Below are 22,287 nucleotides of genomic sequence, written 5' to 3'. Positions count from 1 at the left end.
GTGCATGCTGTTTCACCTCCTCCAGATTGTTTACTTCACAGATGTAAATCAGGATAGGTCTTAGGATAGAGTTCTGCAGTACTGCACTTCTGTCTGGCATATAGATAGAATATGACCTATTAACCTCTCCTTGCTAAGCTTGATCATGAAACCTATTTATTTATCTATCTATTTATTTATTTATTTATTTATTTATTTATTTATTTATTTATTTATTTATTTATTTCCAATCTATGTTGTCTGTCGTGTCAGACCAGAATTTTTGCCCAAAGGAAATCACCTTTGCAAGGGAACATATTCATTTCAGGGTATCTCCTCTATTCACTCCCTGCCACAGCCAACATCTGTGGCCTCCTGTACAACTGTTTGTTATGTCAAACAGAATAAATGTAATGATATTCATGAATATTTTTGTCGAGTGAATGAGACTGATTAGAGTTTCAGGTAGAATAAGATGCTGCTCTAGTTTTTACAAAGAAGTTAGGAATATTGCTCTGACCTCCTATATCTTACACAATATTCTTTGGAGGCCACACACTGAAAGAGCTGTCTGTGGAATGACTGCATAGAGAAGAGACTCCCTTGCATTATGTAAATTAATAGATAACTCCTGATACTGAGCAAATCATAATAGACTGCAATTTGCATTTTAGGCTTTTGCGCAACAGCTTTGCAGTTTTACTGGGTCATGGATCACTTTCACGAACACAGGTTCAGGCTTCTTAAATCTCACTCAGCCATAGCAAAATTGTGCAAAGCTCAGACATCACCCCTGAACAGCCAGGTTTTTGTTTGTTTGTTTGTTTTGTTTTGTTTTTCATACGTTTGTTTCCATGCTTGCAGATCTTACAGTTCAAACAATTCTGAGGGCTTGACCTTTGGTAATTCTTCTTAAACACCTTCTTACAGCATACTGTAATTGAGAAAATAGTACATATGTTTAAGAGTGTTACATGGTAATGTATTTTTTAAAAACTATTCTATCTTGTTAAGTGTGTTCTTGAAAAGGCTTGTGCTATTGCTATTTTGGAGCAGGAGTTGTTTATGATTTCACAAGGAAGTGAGGTTAACGTGTTACTAAGTACCATCATCTAATGTATTTATGCTGAGGTAACATATAAGTTGAATAAAATGTTGAAACATATAGAATAGATTTCTGTTAAGAAAAGCAAAATGAAAATGCAAAAAGCAGATCTTTCCTTCCAAAAGTGATATGGGAATTTAAGAGCAAAAATATATTATTCTGCTTATTGTGATAATAGCCCCACTAAAATTGGACTCATTAAGTGATATACTTAATTACTTGTAAAGATTTCATTTCCGAGAAAAACACTTAATATACATCCCTGAAGACTTCACTCTTCTGCTCTGAGCAAAAACTAGGTTCAGCATGAGGAACAGCAGTAAAAATTTCTCATCCCAGTAATATGCCTTGTTTGGAGGTATGTTTCAGAAGAGAGACAGAATAGGTCTGTCTTTTTGCCTGTTTAGTACCTGGCAACTCTACTGACATTGTTTACCAGTGTGCTAATTAGGCTGTAGTTTTATCGATGTAGACATTTAGCTTCTGGCAATCAGATCGAGGTCACAAAACTGACTTCATGTAGTTCTTGAACTCTGAATTAATGGTGTATGTGAACAAGTATTATTTGTAAGTAGTAATTCTGCTAAAACTGCTCTAAGTGAAAACAACATTAAGATGATTTAATGCTACTGTCTATGTGCTAAGACATGAGTGTCCAACTTTTTGGCTTGCCCGGGCTGTATTGAGCAAACTGGAACTGTCTTGGGCTGCACATAAAAAATACTATTTAGTTAATGTGTATAAGTAACAAACTTATTTTTAATGTATTTTTTTTTATTAACATGTAAAAAACTGAGAACAATAAAAACATAAAACTTATGAGATATGTGACCGTGCTTTTGTGATCAGTGTCCAGTTCAACGAAAGAAGCTACAGTTCTTAGTGAGTTCTCAGGGTGCACATCAGAGATTTTTAATGGAATTATTCTTCCTGTGCTTCATCCTTGACAATAATTGTTCATAAATGTACATACTGCCAAAAACCAACAAGAAGAAAAAGCCATGACTGTGAAGTAAAAGATATTTTTCTCTGGTAAGATAAGTCTTATAAAAGCCTGGTTAAAAGACATGACCAACTTTTTCTTTGAGTAACATGTCTGATTACAACTCAATTTTAAAATTTGCAGGCAACGTATTCATGTCAACTGAAAATGGAGTCACAAATATACAAAAAAAAAAAAAAAAGTTTTTTTTTGAAATCTTGAAACCTATTATCAGATTCCTTTATTAAAATAGAAAGCATGGCTGCATATGTTTTGCTGTTCACTGTCTTCACCCAATGCATCAAGATATGTGAAACTATTTTCCATAATTTGAGCTTGCCACAATTTAAGTTTCATTTTGAATGCTATTATGGTTTGAAACATAGCACAGATAAGTTGATTTTTACCTTGAAGATGCATGTTTAAGTCATTTAAATGAGTGTCAAATCTACCAAAAATGTTAAAACTGTGAGCCATTTTTAATCTTCATTTTCTGGCACAAATTTTCCTTTTGATTCCATAAGGTGACTTGATTTCACTTTGCAAACAATAAAATCTTCTTTAGCATTTTAGCCCGACTTGGCCACATTCCTTTAGGAAAGTAAATGATGATCCCATAATCAACATCCATACTCCTAAAGAATTCCTGGAGTTTAATTAGACTTAATTAAATTCACAGCTTTTGTGACAATTTGCACGATGTTATCCATTTTTAAAGCTTTGCTACATAAATAGTCTTGATGTACAATGCAGTGATATTTCACAGAATCACAGAATTGCAGGGGTTGAAAGGGACCTCAATTGAGTCCAATGCTAACCAGATTTCATCAAATGTACCTGCAAGGAACTGTCTGCCTTCAGAAGGTGGCCACTGTGCTGGCTCTGCACTCCAGTGCCTGTGAAGAGAAACCCCAAAGTGTGAAGCGCACTGCTTGTGTTGAAGAAATTATAAAACACTGCTATATCAGAGCACATCCGGTGACTTTTTAAAAAGCTGTAAAAATAAAAAGAACATTTTTTTTTTGTTAAATTTAATATGCAGATTTGACTATGAAATTTCCATCTTTTACTGAAAGTAGTCTATCTTAGTAATTTCACTGATGCTACATTAATGAATGGAAACAAATTTAAGCACAAGTATAATATTTTTTGTTATGGATTTGTTAAGTGGATTAAACATAAATGTTTATAAAGCAAATGGTAGTAGTTATGACTGTCTTTACAACTTCTTTACTTTGGCAGGAATAAAAAGAAGTGCCACATGTCACAACCCTCACACAGCACACAGAGGAGAGCAAATCATAAAAAAAAAAAAAAAGGCCCTACCATCTCTCATTTGTGGCCTTAAAACATCCAAAACACACACTTGTAAACAGTAAGCGAAAGAGATTTCCATAATATCATTCAAGTAAGTTATTTTACTACTTTGATATTGCATTTTTCTGACATTTCAAAAAATGTATTTATAAGATTTTTAATAAAAAATGCATGCAATGACATAACTAATAACCATTACTACTAAAGGCAGTACTGAACCTTTCATTTCAATACTTGCTAACTTTATGAATAATGAAATCATAGTCAGGAAGATTATTATCTGTATGCCTAAAAATGTACAAAAACATCAACAACATCAAGGTCAGAACTTAATGAAGGAGCCTTTTTCTTAGTTATTTTTGGACCGCAAGCATGTTATGCTAGAGGTTGAATTATGTCAGCTGTATTTGCTGATGGCCTCCAACCCAAATTTTTTTAAACGTAGAAAGCAGGTTCAGGTTGGCCTTATACACTTAGCTGTGGGAATGTCTGAAATGGTTTTCAATTTATCTGAAAAGACCGTCTGTCCCTAATGCAGGGATTAAAGTAACACGCTTTATTGTATGATTTGCAATATTGTGTTTGAAATCTCTGCAGGATCGCCCAACCTGCTGAGCATAATTTCAGAATCCAGCAGTACCAATAAAAATAATGTTCTAGCAACTATTGAACCAAAATTACCATTACAAAACATGATGAGAATTATCCCCCGGGGCACACCTAAAGTGCCTGATCTCTATTCCACTGTATGTTAACTCTATGCTGGGATTATGTTTGAAGAATATACCAAAAATTTAAAAAAATAAATAAAATCTTCCCTGACTCAGGATTGAAGCCTCTGAAATGGACCTTCAGGAAGTGAAAAGAAATTAAATCTCTCTGGTTTGCTTTTGCAAGTCATATTACTTCTCTATCTTATAATCCTAATAAAACAATGCAACCATGATAACCTAGAGATAACTCTTGTGTTAAATGGACATTTGAATATTTCTTACTGTGTAATTTCTTGACCTTTTTCCAGGTCTCTTTTGAATGGAGTGTCACTAATCATCTACATCTTTTTCAACTTATCTCTTCCATACACTATCAAGTTAGTGAAATGTTTATTTTTGTTCACCGTACAAGGCATTGATACATGGGAGTGGTAGAGAGAAGTAAAAGTATCTGGAGTTCAAATCTGTTCTCGTATTTGACCTTCATAATGCAAACAAGTAGATATAATTAAAGTTGATGAATTATACTGCATGAAATATTTAGACAAGCTACTAGATCCAGGAAACACTTTATTTTACTTGGATTTTATGACTATTTTTCTGCACTTTTTACACTTATAATTCTCAGAAGTTTTAAGAATTAGGTGTATGTATTGCCATATTTTTGAATTATACAGCTCATCTAACTGAGGACAGAAATACCTGAAGACCTAAGAGGCAGGGAGATTATTTTACAGAAGTAATGTTCTTCATATCATAATGATAGCCCACTGAATACTTCATTTCAATTTCCCCTCTCCTTTTTCCTGTTATTGCTGCAGGAATCCATCTAAGCTGGGGGAAAAACTCCTTAACATCAGCTTATCCTGGCCAGTATCTCCAGGATTGATTGTGACAAATTTGAAGATTATCAGAGGGACTTCATCGATACCAGTTCTGAGAGATTTCCACTTAGAAGAACACTTCCAAGCAGGCAGGAGGATAAGATATTTATGTTTTGGGAAATAGACAGTTTAGAAGGTGAATTAAATAGTGCAATTCCTTCCTTAATACAAACGTTAGTAATGTACCCCTATAACTTCATTTTTCTTGACTACCATTCTTTTTACTGCTTTAGAGAGAATTAAGGAAGACTCTAGGTGTTTGAACTTCAAATTTTGATTCTTGGCATTATTATCTTCTCATAATTCTCCTGAAAATTTGAATTTAGGTGATAATGTTTCAGTCTAAATTTCCCTTTTCGGGCATGTGAGGCCCCAGTTTTGAAGTGGCTGAACACTCCATTTGCCTCAGCATAATGAGTATTGTGGAATGTGCGAATGAGGAGTAATTCAGTCTCTCTACCGCTCATTTAATAGCTGTGTGCATTGCCTTGTGTGAGTTACTTTGTCAAGTAGAGAGACAGCTGCAGAGTATGCTGTGAAGGATAGATAATAGTGATACTAGGAACATGGCAAAAATCATCAGAATTCCCAAATTGCAAGATTGTTTCCAATGTGCATATGAATGTGTTCTTACACCCTTCTGGAGTGCCGTGTGAGATGCAGTCAGCTAGGGAGTATGACCACAGCAGGACAGCTCCAGAATTTATTTCCTTCCCTTCTTCTAACTCTATGAAAAGAAAATAGCCTTACTAATAGCATTAACAAATGGAAAGTGGTAAAATTTATGTAAGATCTAGGGCTATCAAAAGTATTGTGTAAATATGAATGTACTTACTTAAGTACAGATATATATTAGAAAGCAACAAATCCAATTCTATAACTTAGAATAATTTTTGTCCTAGGAAGGTGGTATGGGAGAACCAGCATGGCTTCATTAGGGAATGTCAGTGGACAAGGGAAGTGCCACAGATGACATCTACATGGACTTCAGTAAGGCCTTTGACATGGTACCCCACAACATCCTTCTCTCTGTATTGGAAAGATATGGATTTGATGGGTGGACGTTTCAATGGACAAATAACTGGCTGCAGGATCAAGCGTAGAGAGCGGTGGTCAATTGCTCCATGTCTGGATGGAGATCAGTGATGAGTGGTGTCCCCCAGGGCTCAGTGCTGGGACCAGTACTCTAATAATCTTCAGCAATGACATTGACAATGGGGACGAGTGCATCTTCAGCAAGTTTGCTGATAACACCAAGTAGTGGGGTACAGTCAACACACCAGAGGGACGGAATGCTACTTAGAGGGACCTAGAACCTAGGTAAGCTTGAGCAGTGGGTCCAGGAAAATCTCAGTGAGTTTCAACAAATCCAAATGCATGACCTTGCACCTGGGTCAAGGTAACCTTCACTACCAATTCAAGCTGGGGAATAAAAGAAAAAAGACTTGGGGGTACAGGTGGATGGGACATAAGCCAGCAATGTGCCTTTGCATCCCTGAAAGCCAACAGTATCCCAGCAGGTCAAGGGAGGTCCTACCCCGCTACTCTGCTGGTGAGGCCTCACCTGGAGTACTGAGTCCAGATGTGGAGTCCTCAGTACAGAAGAGACATTGATCTGTTGGAGCGCATCCACAGGAGGGCCACAAAAGTGATCCAAGGGATGGAACACCTCTGCTATGAGGAAAGGCTGAAAGAGTTTGGGCTGTTCAGCCTGGAGCAGAAAAGGCTGCAAAGTGACCTGATAGTGGCCTTTCAGTATTAAAAGAGGAGCTACAGAAAAGAAGAGGACAGACTCTTTAGCAGGTTCTGAAGCAATAGAACAAGGGGAAAGAGTTTCAAGCACAAAGAGAGTAGATTTAGGTTGGACATAAGGAAAATGTTTACACTGAGAGTGGTTAGGCACTGGAACAGGTTGCCCAGACATGTGGTTAATGCCCCATCCCTGGAGCCTTTCAAGGTCAGGCTGGATCAGGACCTCGACAAACAGACTGAGTTGTGGATATCCCTGTTCATTGCAGGGGAGTTGGATTAGATAGTCCTCAGATGTCCTTTCCAACTGTAAGGATTCTATGATAGAGACGTTTGGGTTTATATATATATAACAGTGAGCAGAAACATAGAGGAACAAGGGTTTTATCTTTTTCTGTCTGTACTCTGATGCAGATTGTGCAGCATTTTGTCTTATTTTCATCCTAATTGTATGTTGCTTTGAATAACATGGGTGTGTTTGTTGTTCTTAAAATGAAAACTCAATTTGACTTCCTGTGTTCAAAAGAAAGACCTCTGTGCTTAAGTGGGTTGACCCTGGCTGGTGGCAAAACTTACCCAGCTGCTCGATCCCTCAGGGAATGAAGAAGGTAAATATTAAAGCAACACCTTTCCTCCTCTCCTTTCCCAGGCTCAGCTTCAGTTCTCCAACCACGACTCCTCAACCTCTTCCCACCCAAGCAGTACAGGAGGAGGGTTCAGTCTACAAGAGGTCTTCTCTAGCACTGCTTCCTCTTTACACTTTTCCCTGCTCCAGTGTGGGTCAGCCCTGTGGGTTTCAGTCATTCCTTCAGGATTAACATATTCCAGCATGGGGTCATACAGTGGTAGCGGTGAGGTTATCTACTCCACCAAGGAGCCCCTCTTTTGACTTCAGTATTCCCACTGCTCTTTCTCACTGTGTTTTGTTCCCTCCTGTTCCCCCTGTGCCATCTTTTTTACTCTCGCATCCCCATGCTCTCCCCAGGTGCCTCAGGGTAGCTGTTGGGCCTGGCCCTGTCACGCACTGGGGCCTTTGGAGTGGCTGGAACAGGCTGTATCTGACACATGACAGCCTGACCTCTTCTCGGGCTGTAGCCCCCCAAGTGCCAACATCTGAACAGATAGCTGTACGCTTTTCCATATTTGTACTTAAATCAGAGTATTAAATTTATATTCTTAAACTCATATTCATGGACTAAATACAAGGGCTGGCATAAAGTTCTGTAAAAAATTGAATTTGAAGGGTAATCGAGTTGTTAATCAGAACATGTTCTATTAATATTTTTTTATGATTGCAGTATTTATATGAATGTATAAACATAGAAGAAATAATTCCCAATATTCTATATGTATTTTGGTTTTAACCCTGAATTTCACAACAGGTTCAATTTTAATATTGCAATTTCTGTGTAAATTTTAATACATAAATGAAATTAATATGTCATAACGTTTAAACCAAAATCTTACTATACCAGCTTGTACCTGGAGCCCATATTGATAGATCTGTCTCAGGAAGGTAGAGTTGCTTTATATGGATTGAGCCAGAGAAATATTACTAGTCCATAAAACCATAAATATACTTACAAGCACTGCTCTGAAAGTAATGCCTCCGATTTAATTATATTGTTCCAAGACATCAGAGGTGGATGATGGTGGTGTGGCAGCAGAAACTGGACCAACCTGCCAATATCCTGTTCCATTTTGTTGCCATGTGACAGATGGCAGCAGAGGGACAATCTAATGGAATGCTGTCTGACATGGAAGTGTGGATGAAGCAAAGGTGTGGAACTGAATTCCACACCGGTTCAGAAATGGGGAAAGCATCAGTAGTCACTCACCTAAATCTATAGTGGAGGATGTGCCTGCCAGCTCTCACCCTGTCATCCCTCTGCTTTTATTGATCAGCCCAGTGTGGTCTGGACCCAGTCATCCTTCCTCAGTAAGTTCATACCCAGCAGTTTTACTGCCTCTCTACACCCCTGTAAGAGATTATTCTTTTACATCATTGTCTCAAAGCTTGCTGGGAACACAGGTGAACAAGTCCAGGCAAGTCCTGGGCAGGGGTTGAGAAATCCTTTGTCTGAGAGACACAGATGGACAAAGCCAGGGGCAACAAGAGAGAGATAAACTGCAGCTTAATGGCCGTGAAATGGTCTTTTGTGTGGGCTTATCTCAAGGAAGATGGTCATCTCAGGGGTACTCACATGTCTCTTGCTCAAGCATCCAGGGATGTCACTTAGACAGGAAAAAACGGAGGGTAAAAGAGGGATCAACAAATATGAGATGAGGTTTTCTGACAACAGATTCCTCATGAAGAAGAAGGGGTTTCTGACATGAGAAGACTCATGACCTGCCTCTCTCCCTCCTGGACCTGCTCTGCTCTTTACCTGCATTCTGAAGAAAAACAAAGGTGTCTGCCATCAGATTCCTCACTATGGAATTCCTGCATGCTGACAGACTCTCCTGGGCCTGCTACCTGAGTCCTGCTGCTTCCTCCGAGATTGGCTCTGTGACTTCTTCCTGCTACCTGCTTGCTGCCCAAGGCCGGCCACACTGCTGCTCTCCCCCCCTGCTGCTTTTGCCTCAGACCTTCAAAATATCATGCAATGGGACCGCTGCTGGATCCTGGTGGTGACTATCCCCACTTTACACGATTCTTGCTTCTTTCCTCTTTTCTATCGCACTCTTTCCCTTCCCCATCTCCCTGATTAGTATTTATAATAAACTGGTTGGACCAACATTTGAACCATGCTTCTTAATCTCACTCCAGGTATACAGATATCAAAAGAACCTCATCTCCCTCCTATAAATTGGAGCGAGACAACCTTTCAGGTTTCCTGTTCATGGCTCCATTGTCTAAAAATTCCTTTTTGGGGCCTGATTTTTCATAACTAATGGTTCAGCAGAAAAGTAGATGAATTACAGAATATATTCATTCAAATCCTGAAAACATCCAGACCTTAACTGATTTTTCTGAGACTTCCAGCCTCATCCATGCCATTTTCTCTCATTCCACACCATGTGATCTCCACACCATTTTATCATGGAGTATCTTCCGTTATGACTGTTTGTATGCATGATGACTCATCCTCTTTCAGATCACTGAAGTGAATGTCTTCCTGCCTTACAAACTATAGGCGCTGTTGAATATGCCATTAAAAAAAAAAAAAAATTAAAAAAAAAAAAAAGATGAATTTAATTGGTAATGTAAGATGCAGCAACACCTATGTGGTTGCATTTCTTGGAGGCTTTTTATCTGATATGCAGTTTTAATTCTTTATCACTTTTTCATCCGGAGGTGGCTTTATGGTACAAAATCATGCCTAGCTCTTCAGTTATGCAGAATAATTGTATATTATTCTATCCTATTGCTGTGTAACTTTGAAACTGATTGTGATTTTAGAATTCCAGATTGGTTGTTTCCCTTGTAAATTCTTTTTTTTGGTTTTCAGAAGTCCTATTAATCATTTTCTCCTTGCCAGTGATAAATAAGGGCATATTTAATCTTCATGTATAAATAATGTGCACTTTTGAATATGCCAAACAAAATGTGATGAATGTTAGTGCTGTTTTTGGTCTTTCTTTAAGATTTCCTTGTAAGGTTAGTAGAAAGGAGAACTGAGTCTCAGTACCAGGAAAGTGTTGCTCTTTTAATAGAGCTGATAAAATGAAGAATTTGTGATGCAATATCTCTTGAGAAAACTTTTCAAAAAAGTCCAGTACAGACCAGCTAACTTCTGTATAGCAACTAGCAATTACTGCCTTCTTATTTTGCTTCAGTTAATCGTTGTTATTAATTTTATAATAATGAGTAATGATCACCTTTTCTGTCCTCTCTTTTAACAAAATAATCCCTAAGAGGGGACTATGGAGCCAATTTTTTTTTTTTTTTTAAATTTAAAAATATACTTAAGAAAGTCTGTATGAAAAAGAAAAACACATAAAAATAAAGCACAAAAAGGACATCACATTTCTAGCTAAATAAGTGGATTTTACTTCTTCCATTAAGGTGAAATATAAATACACGTACTCAGCACATCTATAACATACTGCTCATCTACAGACCTTTAGCTATAATAGCTACATGCTTTTTAACAATTCAACCTGTACTGGCTCACTGCACTGTAAGTTTAATCTGCTTATCTATGATTCAGATGTCCTTCAGCCACATGATTAATTATCAGTGCACCTGGGCTCCTCAGGGACTGTGGTTTCTTAGATGCTTCTGAGTGGCTGACAAACCCTGCTTTTTCTTCTTAGAAACATTATAGTTGGTATAGAATCAAGAAAACTGACTGTGGACGGACAAAAGACAAATAAATGACTTATTGTTTTTTAAGGTTCAGAGACATTTCCTTATCTCAGTTCAAGATTGTTTATTATTTAATATTGTCTACTGATATAACATTATTTTGTAAAACTCTGGAATCAATCAGAGAAAACACGAAATAAGGTGAAGCGACAAGAATTGGTCGCTTGAATCTGGATGTCAAACTGTCGTAAGTGGGATAGTGCATCACTCAGAATTACAGCCTATAGTTAAAAAAAAGCCTCTATCCTCTATGTGTATTTCAATAATTGTATCACTGAATTTACTTTGATTTCCTGTGATAGCTTATTGGTCACCAATCATATGGAAGGATGATTGCCAGATACCATTACAGATTAAATGACAGTAAATGAGATAACCTTTTTTTTTAAAAAAAAGTTAGTTTAATTACAAAGTCTTTTGCAGGGAACAGAACTTCAGAGTTATTGAATGAACTATTTAAATTATACAGCTTTTTAGTTGAAATGCATTAGATATATTAAATTATTCTGTGCTGCATGCAGTTAGGTAATGTCTGAATGAAATGACTACAATTCTGGACAATTTCAAGTGATTAGGAAAATTTACATCATATGAAGTAGAGCTAATGAGAGACATGAAGGTAGAGTTACATTTTGCTTAAGCCATCTGGTTGATTCGCATGCTTTCTTAACATGTACTGTTCTTTTAGTTTATCCAAAAGAAGGTTAAAAATGTAATTTAGTAGAATCATCAGTAATCAAAAGGATTTCTAATAAGACAGGACACTTGAATTAGCAGACAAAAGAAGGACAAAGTCAGGGTATGAAATTCAAATCTGTATAAATTAAGAGTGGGAAAAAAAATAATAATTATTAACGGAGAAGACAAAACACAAGAAGAAAGATACTATTTATGCTTGTAAGTGTTGTTTCTACTAGTCTTTAAATCAGAGTTCTGTGCTTTTCTACAATAAATGCCTGAGCTCATGGTTATTCATTAGCCACTAGAAAATTTGAAGCTATGTTATATTTGTTCATATAGAATTTGCAGTTTGTTAAAAATACTTTAAGTATTTTGAAATAGTGGATAGAAGAAATGAAGCTATGTAATAACTGGAAGAAGTGGGAAAAAGCATTCTTGCAATATCTAAAATACATTTCCTACCAACAATCCTACACTGTATCTGTTGTTCTACATCTCCTATGTTTGACTGAGTTGGTTTCTGGATCTGCTTCATTACCCTCCTGCTGCACACCTCTGTGTAGTTACAGCTGGGACTGAGTTCCTGCAGACTGATAATCAGGAAATTATTCCTTTTGTCCACCATCACAGACATGTTTGACCTAACATAGCTTTATTTTTGCTAACATGTCACATGTATTTTTAGGCATTATAAAAGAGATGTAGTTAATTAAAATTAATTTAGCATATATACAATCACCCAAGTACTTCTGATAATTTGTATGCCATTTTTGGCATACCAAAAAACAGGATAAAAAAATGGATTTTTTTTTTTTTTTTATACCACTAAACAAAAGAAAATTATTAAATTTTGGTAACAACTAAGCTGTTGAGAAAAAAAAAATGGAGTAAAGAATGAATGTAGTTCAAATGCTGTATCGCTCTAGCAACAATATTGAATATTTTTTGCCCATATGTCTATTTGAGGCACTGTGATCAGCAGTTTATTCCATAGGCTATCTTTTAAATGCAATTTCATAACTGTTTAGAAGTATGCAGTGAGTTTAACATAATATAAAGTTGGGCAGAGAGGAACCTTATGAGGCTCCACAAAGTCAAGTGCAGAGTCCTACACCTGGGGAGGATTAACTGTATGCATCAGTACAGGTTAGGAGCTGACCTGCTTGAGAGGAGCTCTGTGGACAAGGACCTCAGTGTCCCAGTGGGCAACAGGTTGACTGTAAGCCAACAGTGTGCTCTCATGGCCAAGAAGGCAAATGGTATCCCTGGGGTGCATTAAAAAGATGCAGATGATTAAAAGTCAGCAGGCTGTAGGAATTTCTCCTCTCCATTTGCTGTGCCCTGGTGAGGCCACTTCTGGAGTAATGTGTTCAGTTCTGAGCTCTCCAGTTCAAGAAATTTGGAGAGTCCATTGGAGGGCTACAGGGATGATTAGTGGCCTGGAGCATCTCTCTTATGAGGAAAGGTTGAGAGACCTGGGACTTTTTAACTTTCAGAAGAGAAGACAGAGAAGAGGATCTTATCAGTGCTCAAAATATCTGATGAGTGGGTGTGAAGTGAATTAGGCTTGGCTCTGGTGGTAAGTCACAGCACAAGGGTCAGTGGGGACAAACTGGAACTCTTAAGAAGCTCCATCTGAACAAAAGGTGACAGAGAGATGATGGAGTCTCTTTCTCTGCAGATATTCAAAACCCATCTGGACATTTTCCTGTGCAAACTGTTCTAGGGAACCTGCTTTAGAAGATGGTTGATGATCTAGATGATCTCCAGAAGTCCTTTCCAACCACTATGATTCCATGTGATTCTGTGTATGATTCTCCAAATGGTCAGAAATCTCTAAAAAAAATTACAATTCCTAACTAGAGAAATGGTTTCAAACTACATATTTTTGGAAATATAATGCTTGGAGAGTACATATTTCCTTACTTAGGAAACTTCGATGGTTTGCATTTTTTTGTTATTAGAAGAATGCTTATATCTGGAGTTTTGATGTTAGTATTATTGTTCCATTAATAACAGCAAATAACAGATAAACAGATAAATGAACCTTAACAGAAGACATAAAGCTTAAAATTGGCATTTGAACATTCAAATAAAAGTGCTCAGCAATATTTGTTGACAATCTTTACTGTTTTCAAGTGCATAAACGCTCACGTTTGGAAAAGATGAGCACAAAGAAAATAAATATATATGCATATATTTAAGCTGAATCATCATTTTAATAAAAATTAATTACAGCTCTGTGGAAGTACCACAGTAGAATTTAATTTAAAAATTTGCTATTTCTTTTTTTTTAAACTTCCTTGAAGGTCATTTTTAGATATTAAGATTTTTGGACTAAAAAAGTTGTTGAATGAGTTGTATCAGTTATTAATTTTTCCAGTGCTTCTCATCAGTTGACATCATCTAATATTCACCTAAAATAATAATACACTATAAAGATATTACTATTTGTTCAACTCTGGTCTGTAAAACTTACACTTTGTAGGAAAGAAAATGAAATCTACATGTTAAAAAGTAAACATGCATACTGTGTGTTTGAATAAAAAGATCTTGATAATACAATTTTTGTCATATCATGAAAAACTGTGGGTCTGTCATTTAGTGTGTTTTTAAAGATCCTCTGGCAACGAGCCTATGTTGCACTTGTAAGGCATGCATTTGATATTATCAATTTGAAGGTTTTCCTTTCAAAATAATCTAAATCTCAACATAAATCTCTCCTGATAGATTTGTAGCCGTTATTTCTTATACTGTCTTCTGTAAAAAAGATTATTCTCTTCACATTTTCATCAGCTTTAAAAGTGTTTGAATACTTTTTGTCTCCTCTCATTGTCCGCTTCTGAAATGTGAGGAATTCATTCCTGAATGTTTTTTCAGCCATCAAAAGACTCATCATCCATTCCTCTTCTAGAAACTGCATAGCTAGTCTTTTCTTTTTTTTTTTTTTTTTTTTTTTGTGGAGAAGAGGATGCTCAGAGAGACCTTATAGCTCTCCACAACTACCTGAAGAGAGGTTGTGGCAAGGTGGGGGTTGGCCTCTTCTGTTGAACTGGAGACAGTACTAGAGGGAATGGCCTCCATTTGTGCCAGAAGGAGGTTCAGGTTGGATGTCAGGAAAAATTTATTCTCTAAAAGAGTGATCAGATTCTTGAGTGGCTGTCCAAGGAGGTGGTTGAGTCACCATGCCTGGAGGTGTTCAAGAAATACTTAAATATTTTACTAAGGTGTAGTGGGAAAATTGTGATGATAGGTGGACCTTTGAACTAAATGATCTTGGAGGTCTTTTCCAACCTTGGTGATTCTATGATTTTCAAATTACCTCAGGGCCAGGCTAATTGTTTTATGATTTTTAAAGCAAAGGATGAGTATAGTGTGTTCTTTCAGAGTAAACATTTTATTAAGCATTTTGTACAAAAAGCAATAAAAGATATTGCCAGTAATATCCTGAAGCCTATCGCTGTCACTAGATGTTAGTAATCCAGAATTGTTGCTGCCACTTAGTTGAGCATCTTGTGGATATCCTCTTAGGGAAGCAGTCTGAGACCCTGCTCCTGCTCCTTTTACTTGAGATACCTGATGAATGTGGCAGAACTTTTTGTTGTTGTTGTTGGGGTGATTCTATCTTTCTTTAGAGACAAAAGAAACTCCAAGAAGAACAAACAAAAAATACAACAAAAAAAGCCACAAAAAAATGTCATCAAAATATATCGTATATCAGCTTTCTTTGGAAGCAAAACATGAGAAGAAATACTGGCCTTTAGGACAGGCCTACAGTGTTCATTCTAAGAGTTATACGAGAAAAAAAAAAAAAAAGGCATTTGAAAACCCAGATTTGCCTTTTTGTCTTCAGAATTCTGGTTCATTTGAATTAGTATAAGCATAAATGGGGAGTGAAAGATTTTTTCATTCTCAGGGGTGGAGTGAGTCTCTTGAATTGTATGTATTGCTGCCCAGCCTTTTTAGGACAGATAAATAATCTGCAATTAAAATATTTCACAAAGAGTATATCTCAGGAAACAATTACACCTGTCAATAAAAATACAAAGAACCAGGCAAAACACAAAGATGTAATGAATAATGAGTTTGGGAAAGACATTACGTCCCCACCACGGTCTTCATAGGGACGCATAATTACAGTTGCTGGATTGGATTCACTGTGCCTTAATTGTTTGTAACGCTTCTTCTGCAGTGTTGAGTCAGATCCTGTCTTTATGTAAGCAGAAAAATGCTATTCACTCCTATTATAAATCATGGGGTTGGAATTCCAAGCCTAGTGATATATAGTGCTGGTTGTTGATTCAGTAAAGGTCACCATTTATACAGTCTCTTCATGACATAGCTGTGTCAGTTGCTGTCTCTCCTCAAATGACACATATGAATCTCCTTATAGGGGATGCAAGATAGGAAATTATCCATCACTTTTCATGGTTAAGCCAGAGGAAAAGCTGTAGGCCACAACAGGAAGTAAAGAACAATATATAAGGAAGCAGTGACAACTGTATTTGGATGGGTGAGAAATGACACTGAGGATTACAAAAAGCCTCAGCAATTGTGAGATGTCAATACTTTCCTGCAACACACAGATGCTGCAGGAGGTGTTATCAGTCAAGGTATCTGAAAATCTTATCAGGGTTAGATCTTGACCATTGCCAAAGCTGGATTTCTTAGCATAATCTATATGACAGGGCAGCATTTGAAATTCTATGAAATAATGTAGTAATATCTGGCAAGGTATTCTAGTTGGCACCCAGCAGCTTCTGTGGGCATGGGAGAATTTTACTTTATTTTTCTGTAAAGCCAGGAAGAGTGAATCAAATCTGTTAGGTTTATATTTAGGCTTTAAATTCATATTTAAGTTGTCAGATGCCCTACCCAAGATTAAAAATCTCTTTGAGCTAGGTTTTAAATGCCCATAATCTGTTTTTTGGTACTGATGATCTAGCATTTTTTGATGTTTCTTTTTTCTCATTGTTTGTACTGTGCCCTGGAGATTGCAAAAATATGAGATTTTTTTTTTTTTTTTCTAGAGGAATCACAGTAAAATATTTAAGAAGCTTTACTTCCTTCCCAAAGAAACCTGTGCTATTTTAGAACCATTTCCCATTACACTGTTTCTTCAGGGTTTGGATTTTTTTTTAGGAAGACATTTTATGACTGTTACTCATTATGTTTCTGAACTAGATGAAACCTAAAAGCTATGCATTTTTTAAAGCTCTTTTAGACTTGTTGATAATGCAGGGCATATATATGTGCTATGAAAATAATGACTATTCATAATTTGTGCTAAAAATTGACTATGATCACAAAGACATTTAACTGAAGAACAGCTGACTCTCCCTTTGGAGACAATCAAAAGAAGAAACATCTGGACATTTGTTTAAGATACTAAGACTAAACAGTTCTGTGTATATAAGATTTAAGTTTTGTTTTTGCTTATCTCTTTCTGCAGCTGGTATATTTCCTCAGTGAATCCTGTGGTATGACATAGCTAAGGCAGTGCTAAGAAGTAAGCTCTCTATTCCATTTGTTATTCACCTCCAATAACCTTTGTATCACATTTTCTGAAACTCTCAGTTTTGGGAGCATGTGCAATCATCCCCAAATTGTCCTTGCCAGCCTTCAAGGACAAGGAAAATTAAATGACATTACTCTAAATGATTATTTTAAAATCAGTTCCTCTTAAATGTATACACAAATTGATATATCATACTACTGTTTAAAATTCTGTTGAAAAGTAATTAGTATTTCCACTGTTAAACTTTACATTTTGAATCCTGTTATTTCTTTAATTATGTTTTGGTTCTTCTGGAATGTCTTGTTTGAAATATATATTTATACACTTTCTAAACACTATACTTTTTTCAATCTGAATCGTTCACTCTGTGATCACAATTTAATTTTGAACAATTCACAACACAATTCCAGTTTCTGATTTTTTTTGCCCTATTTTTTCACATTTTAAACTTATTATAAACTTAAATAATGAATACAGTACAAAAATAGTTTTTAAAAATATCCTTTTAAGTATGTCTTGTCTCTGCTCTCTTGTTTTAGGCATTAGTTGAAATATTAAAGGAGATCTTTGAGGAATCTGGCATTTTAATGTTGCCTGCAAAAGCAAAGATAGAAAAACAAATAGGAACTGTGGAATTTTTACCAGTAAACATTCTACTTAAGAGTGTGTTCATCTTCTAAAGAGCCTTCTTGAAACTGCTTTGGCACATTTGACATTCATCCCAAATGCTGTGGATTGTTTTGTTTTGTTTTTTTTTTTTTTGATTGGCTGTTGTATTTTTTGGTTGTTCTTTTCAAATACATATATTGGTATGTGTCAGCAATCCAACAACCAAGCCTAGTTTCCATATCTGAATATGTCTATCATCTTGAACAAGCAAGATCTGCTGAAGACAGAGAGAGCAAGAGAGCAAAAACTGTCTTTCTTAAAAGAAAAAAAAAATTCTACTTACCATTTTCACATTGAATAAAGCTGTCAGAATGTAGTCTTCATCTGATTTTCTCCCTCCTCAACTGAAATACCTCTAAAATTTATTCCAGAAACTATCCTTTTTTTTCAGAAGGAGCTATCTAGATTCATAATATAAGCAAGTTCACAGATGATAATGGTGTACTTTTAATAAGATATCCTTTTCATCCTGACCAAATATTCCCTTGATAAAGTAAATTGTTGATTTTAGAAGAAAGGATGAATTTGGCTAAGGTTGTTTTCTTAGCCAGGTTGTTTACTTTCTGGATCATCTGTTGCCCTCTGTGTGACTTAAGATTCTCTTAAACATTCAGTGTTTATATGTATCTGTTGTCCAACAGATGTCTCTGATGCAAAGGTTCCCCTTGAGTACGGTATTTGTTTGTGTGTACACTCATTCCCAATTGCAGAAGTATACTTGAACTGAAATATGAAGCAAATTAAAATTATCTCCACCTGTGCATACAAAAAACCCAAAACGTTATACTTGTTCTCTAAGACACATTCAAGTAAGCCTAAAGACACAAGTGAAGATGAGCAACATAAAAAGATTATTTTTCTGGTGTTTCAGAAGAACACATCTTTAAGGTGTAATAAATTAAATGGTTTTTCTCAATTGTAATGTCATTCACATTTTTTACGAGAAAAATAATGAAATCAGTGGATGGAAAGACCAACACTTTGAGCATAAAGGATCAGTCTTGTGAGTAGATAGTAAAGAATCTTTAGTTCTTTACTTTTTTAAGTCCCAAACAGTTAGATGTACCATTTTGAAATCTCATTAAGAGATTTAATTTTAAGTTTCTTCAGCATTTACAGAAATAAATTAATTATTTGAGAGATTTTTTCACATCCAAGTTAAAAGGAAATAACATATCTTTTTTTCATGCTAAATAAAAGAAATGAAGAACCAAAACTAATTCACTATATCATAATTGATTTATGAGATTTTAATTTCATGTAAGCATGAAACACAAAAAGGTGAAAAAGCTACATACTACATAGTTTTCCAACTGTTATTCATCCATTTAAACTAATTGGCCATGAATTTGTTGATAGTTGAGCTTTGAAGTGAAACAAACCCAGAGCACAGGTTCATATTATTTTAATGAACAATGATGTGTGAAATGAATCATAGCCTTGTCAACAACATAGTTGTGAATTATATCCTGCTCATAGCTGAAAGATGTGACAAACTTGCTGGGTTTGTAGTTTGAGGTAGATTGTAAAGGCTGGTAGAAATTTGTAGGTTTGATATTTTTATGTATGAACTGTAAAATGGAGAATCTACAAGTGCTCATTAGTAATGCATAGTGGATACAGTTTCAACATTGTATTCATGCTCTCTTGAATTCATGTGAACACAGAGCAAGACTTAGCTCATCTTTCTCCAATAGTTATAATAGTCAGTTATTTCTTTTATACATGTTCTTCTTAAAACGATTTTCTTGAACATATGGAAACATGATAGAAATAACTAAATGACAAATGTAGTATTGTGTTGTCTTATTTGAAGATTAAAAAAAATAATAATAATTAGCTAGAAAGCTTGCTAATGTATTTTCAGGAATAATCAGTATTAATGCAAAACTACTACTTTATCATTGTTATTGATGTTACATGTTACGATTTAAGATTTAGAAGAAAATTTCAGAGAGACTTGATTGACTCATTTTTCTAAGAGGTTTGTTTGGCTTTTTGATCAATTTGTTCACTGCAGTAGTGCCCTCCGATTTTATAATATCATTCTCTCCTCCTAACTGTTATTTCTGAAAATATTTCTGTTTGTATTTATTTTATAATCCTTTGTAAAATAACATAGATTTAGAAAAACTTTTGAAAATAGAAATAACAAGAGCTCTTCTCCTGTCTATTCACAAGAAAAGAATGCATACTTAGTTAACCTATTGACACTTAGGAAAAACAAACACCATTGCCCTCTCCAACTTCTACCTCTCTTCTCCTTGCTCTTCCCCTTTTCGTCCCCATTGTATATGTAGTTCTATTTCATTCTTAGAAAAGTAAATTATGCTAGATATTGAGCATGCTAACCTTTGAATAAAATATTAGGAATGAGCAGCTTATTGGAACATATTTTGTTACAAGTGGATTTTTATAACTGCTCAGAATTGATATATTTTAATTTCTTAGACTTTCACACCCTCTTAAAATGATTATTCTGAAACAGTCACTGTTACATTAGCCGTGACCTACTTTCTATTAAGATGAGTACTTTGGATATAAATATCTGGTGCCTATTTCAAAAGCCTTATTCACACAGAATAATAGACGTTATCTAGATGCTTTCAGTTAAACCTTTCCTTTTTGCTTCACTCTGCCTAGGTGATTAAATGATTATTTTTTTATTTTTTTATTTTTTTCCCCTCAAGTGAGTAGAGTGAGAGGTTTTGTTATAGAATTTATAGTGTCAGTGTAATTTTCTAACAAGTCTAAGGCTGCACAGTAACTGATGCAAATTATATAGGACTTAACATTTACCCAAATAGAAGGATAGTGGTAAATAATGTTACAGAGAACTCGTTCTTCAGAATAGGGCTTTCCTTTTACCAATTAAAATAATCCTTTTGACAGAAGTAGTGCAAGATTTTGGACCTTACAGACAAACTTATTGAAAAAGAATTTTATGTGAAGAGCTGCAAACATTTTCTTCTTTCCTTAAAATAAGCAAATGCATTATATTTTCATGTAAAAAGGTGTCATGGTTTTGTGATTTTTGGTTTTCAGTATTCCACATCATAACATCATGTAGGGCACTGGGAGTTTAACTGTTACTGCTCAAGTTCTGGGTACCTGCCTGGAAGAGAAGAAGAACTACATTCCCCAGGGGACTTTGCGGTCACAGAGAGGAGATATAACTCCTGGCAAGGTCACCTGATGTGCTTTTCTTCGTTGGCTCTTCTCCTGTCTCCCTGCTGCTCAACTGTACTGCACATCTCACCTCAGCATTATGGTGAGGCTGTCTCGCTCCAATTTATAGGAGGGAGATGAGGTTCTTTTAATATTTGTTTACCTGGCGTGAGATTAAGAAACAACGGTTCAAATGTTAGTCCAACCAGTTTATTATAAATACTAATCAGGGAGATGGAGAAGGGAAGGAGGGCAATAGAAAAGATAGGAAAGAAGCAAGAATTGTGTAAAGGGGGATAGTCACCACCAGGATCCAGCAGCAGTCCCGTTGCACGACGTTTCGAAGGTCCGAGGCAAAAGCAGCAGGGGGGGAAAGAAGCAGCAGTGTGGCCGGCCTTGGGGAGCAAGCAGGCAGCAGGAGGCAGTCGCAGAGCCAATCTAGGGGGAAAGCAGCAGGACTCAGGTAGCAGGCCCAGGAGAGTCCATCAGCATGCAGGAATTCTGTAGTGAGGAATCTGATGGCAGACACCTTTGTTCTTCAGCATCATAGTAGAGTGCAGAGCAAGTCCAGGAGGGAGAGAGAGAGGCAGGTCATGAGGCTTCTTCATGATAGAAACCTCTTCTTCTTCATGAGGAATCTGTTGTCAGAAAACCTCTGTTCTTCATGAGGAATCTGTTGCCAGAAAATCTCTGTTCTTCATGATTGTAGGTCCCCATTTTATCCTTCTTCTCTTTCTGCCTACGTGACATCCTTGGGTGCTTGAGCAAGAGTCATGTGAGTACCCCTGAGATGGCCATCTTCCTTGAGGTAAGTCCACACAAAAGACCGTTTCACGGCCATTAAGCTGCAGTTTATTTCTCTCTCATTGCCCCTGCCTTGTCCATCTGTGTCCCTCAGACAAAGGATTTCTCAACCCCTGCCCAGGACTTGTCCATCAAAGTTCTCCAGACACAGGATTTCTCAACCCATGTCCAGGACTTGCCTGAACTTGTTCATCTGTGGCCTCAGCAAGTTTTGAGACAATGATGTAAAAGAATAATCTCTTACAGAGGCCTATCCACCTTTCAGACACTCTCTCTCATTATATTTGATTTATTAGCTTCAATTCTAATTATATTCTATTATGGTGTGTTATCTTGCATTCCAATACTATATTTACTAAATTAGTTTGTTTCTCCTCAGATGGTTGCCGCTGTTTTTAATTATTTT

General features: G+C 36.2%; 1 long non-coding RNA gene across 1 annotated transcript; it reads right to left on the bottom strand.

Moving 5' to 3' along the window:
- Positions 1–275: 275 nt before the first annotated feature.
- Positions 276–8,652, bottom strand: LOC149919917 (uncharacterized). Its single transcript, XR_016471288.1, has 3 exons — positions 8,314–8,652; positions 2,904–2,962; positions 276–913 (listed from the first exon to the last, which is right to left on the bottom strand). It is a non-coding gene; the product is annotated as an uncharacterized LOC149919917 (long non-coding RNA).
- Positions 8,653–22,287: the final 13,635 nt, after the last annotated feature.

This window comes from Phasianus colchicus, chromosome 1 (genome assembly GCF_987193195.1).
Source record: "Phasianus colchicus chromosome 1, bPhaCol1.hap1.1, whole genome shotgun sequence".
NCBI lineage: Eukaryota > Metazoa > Chordata > Aves > Galliformes > Phasianidae > Phasianus > Phasianus colchicus.
The sequence above is the reverse complement of the archived record's forward strand: the minus strand, read 5'-3'. Positions and strand labels throughout refer to the sequence as shown.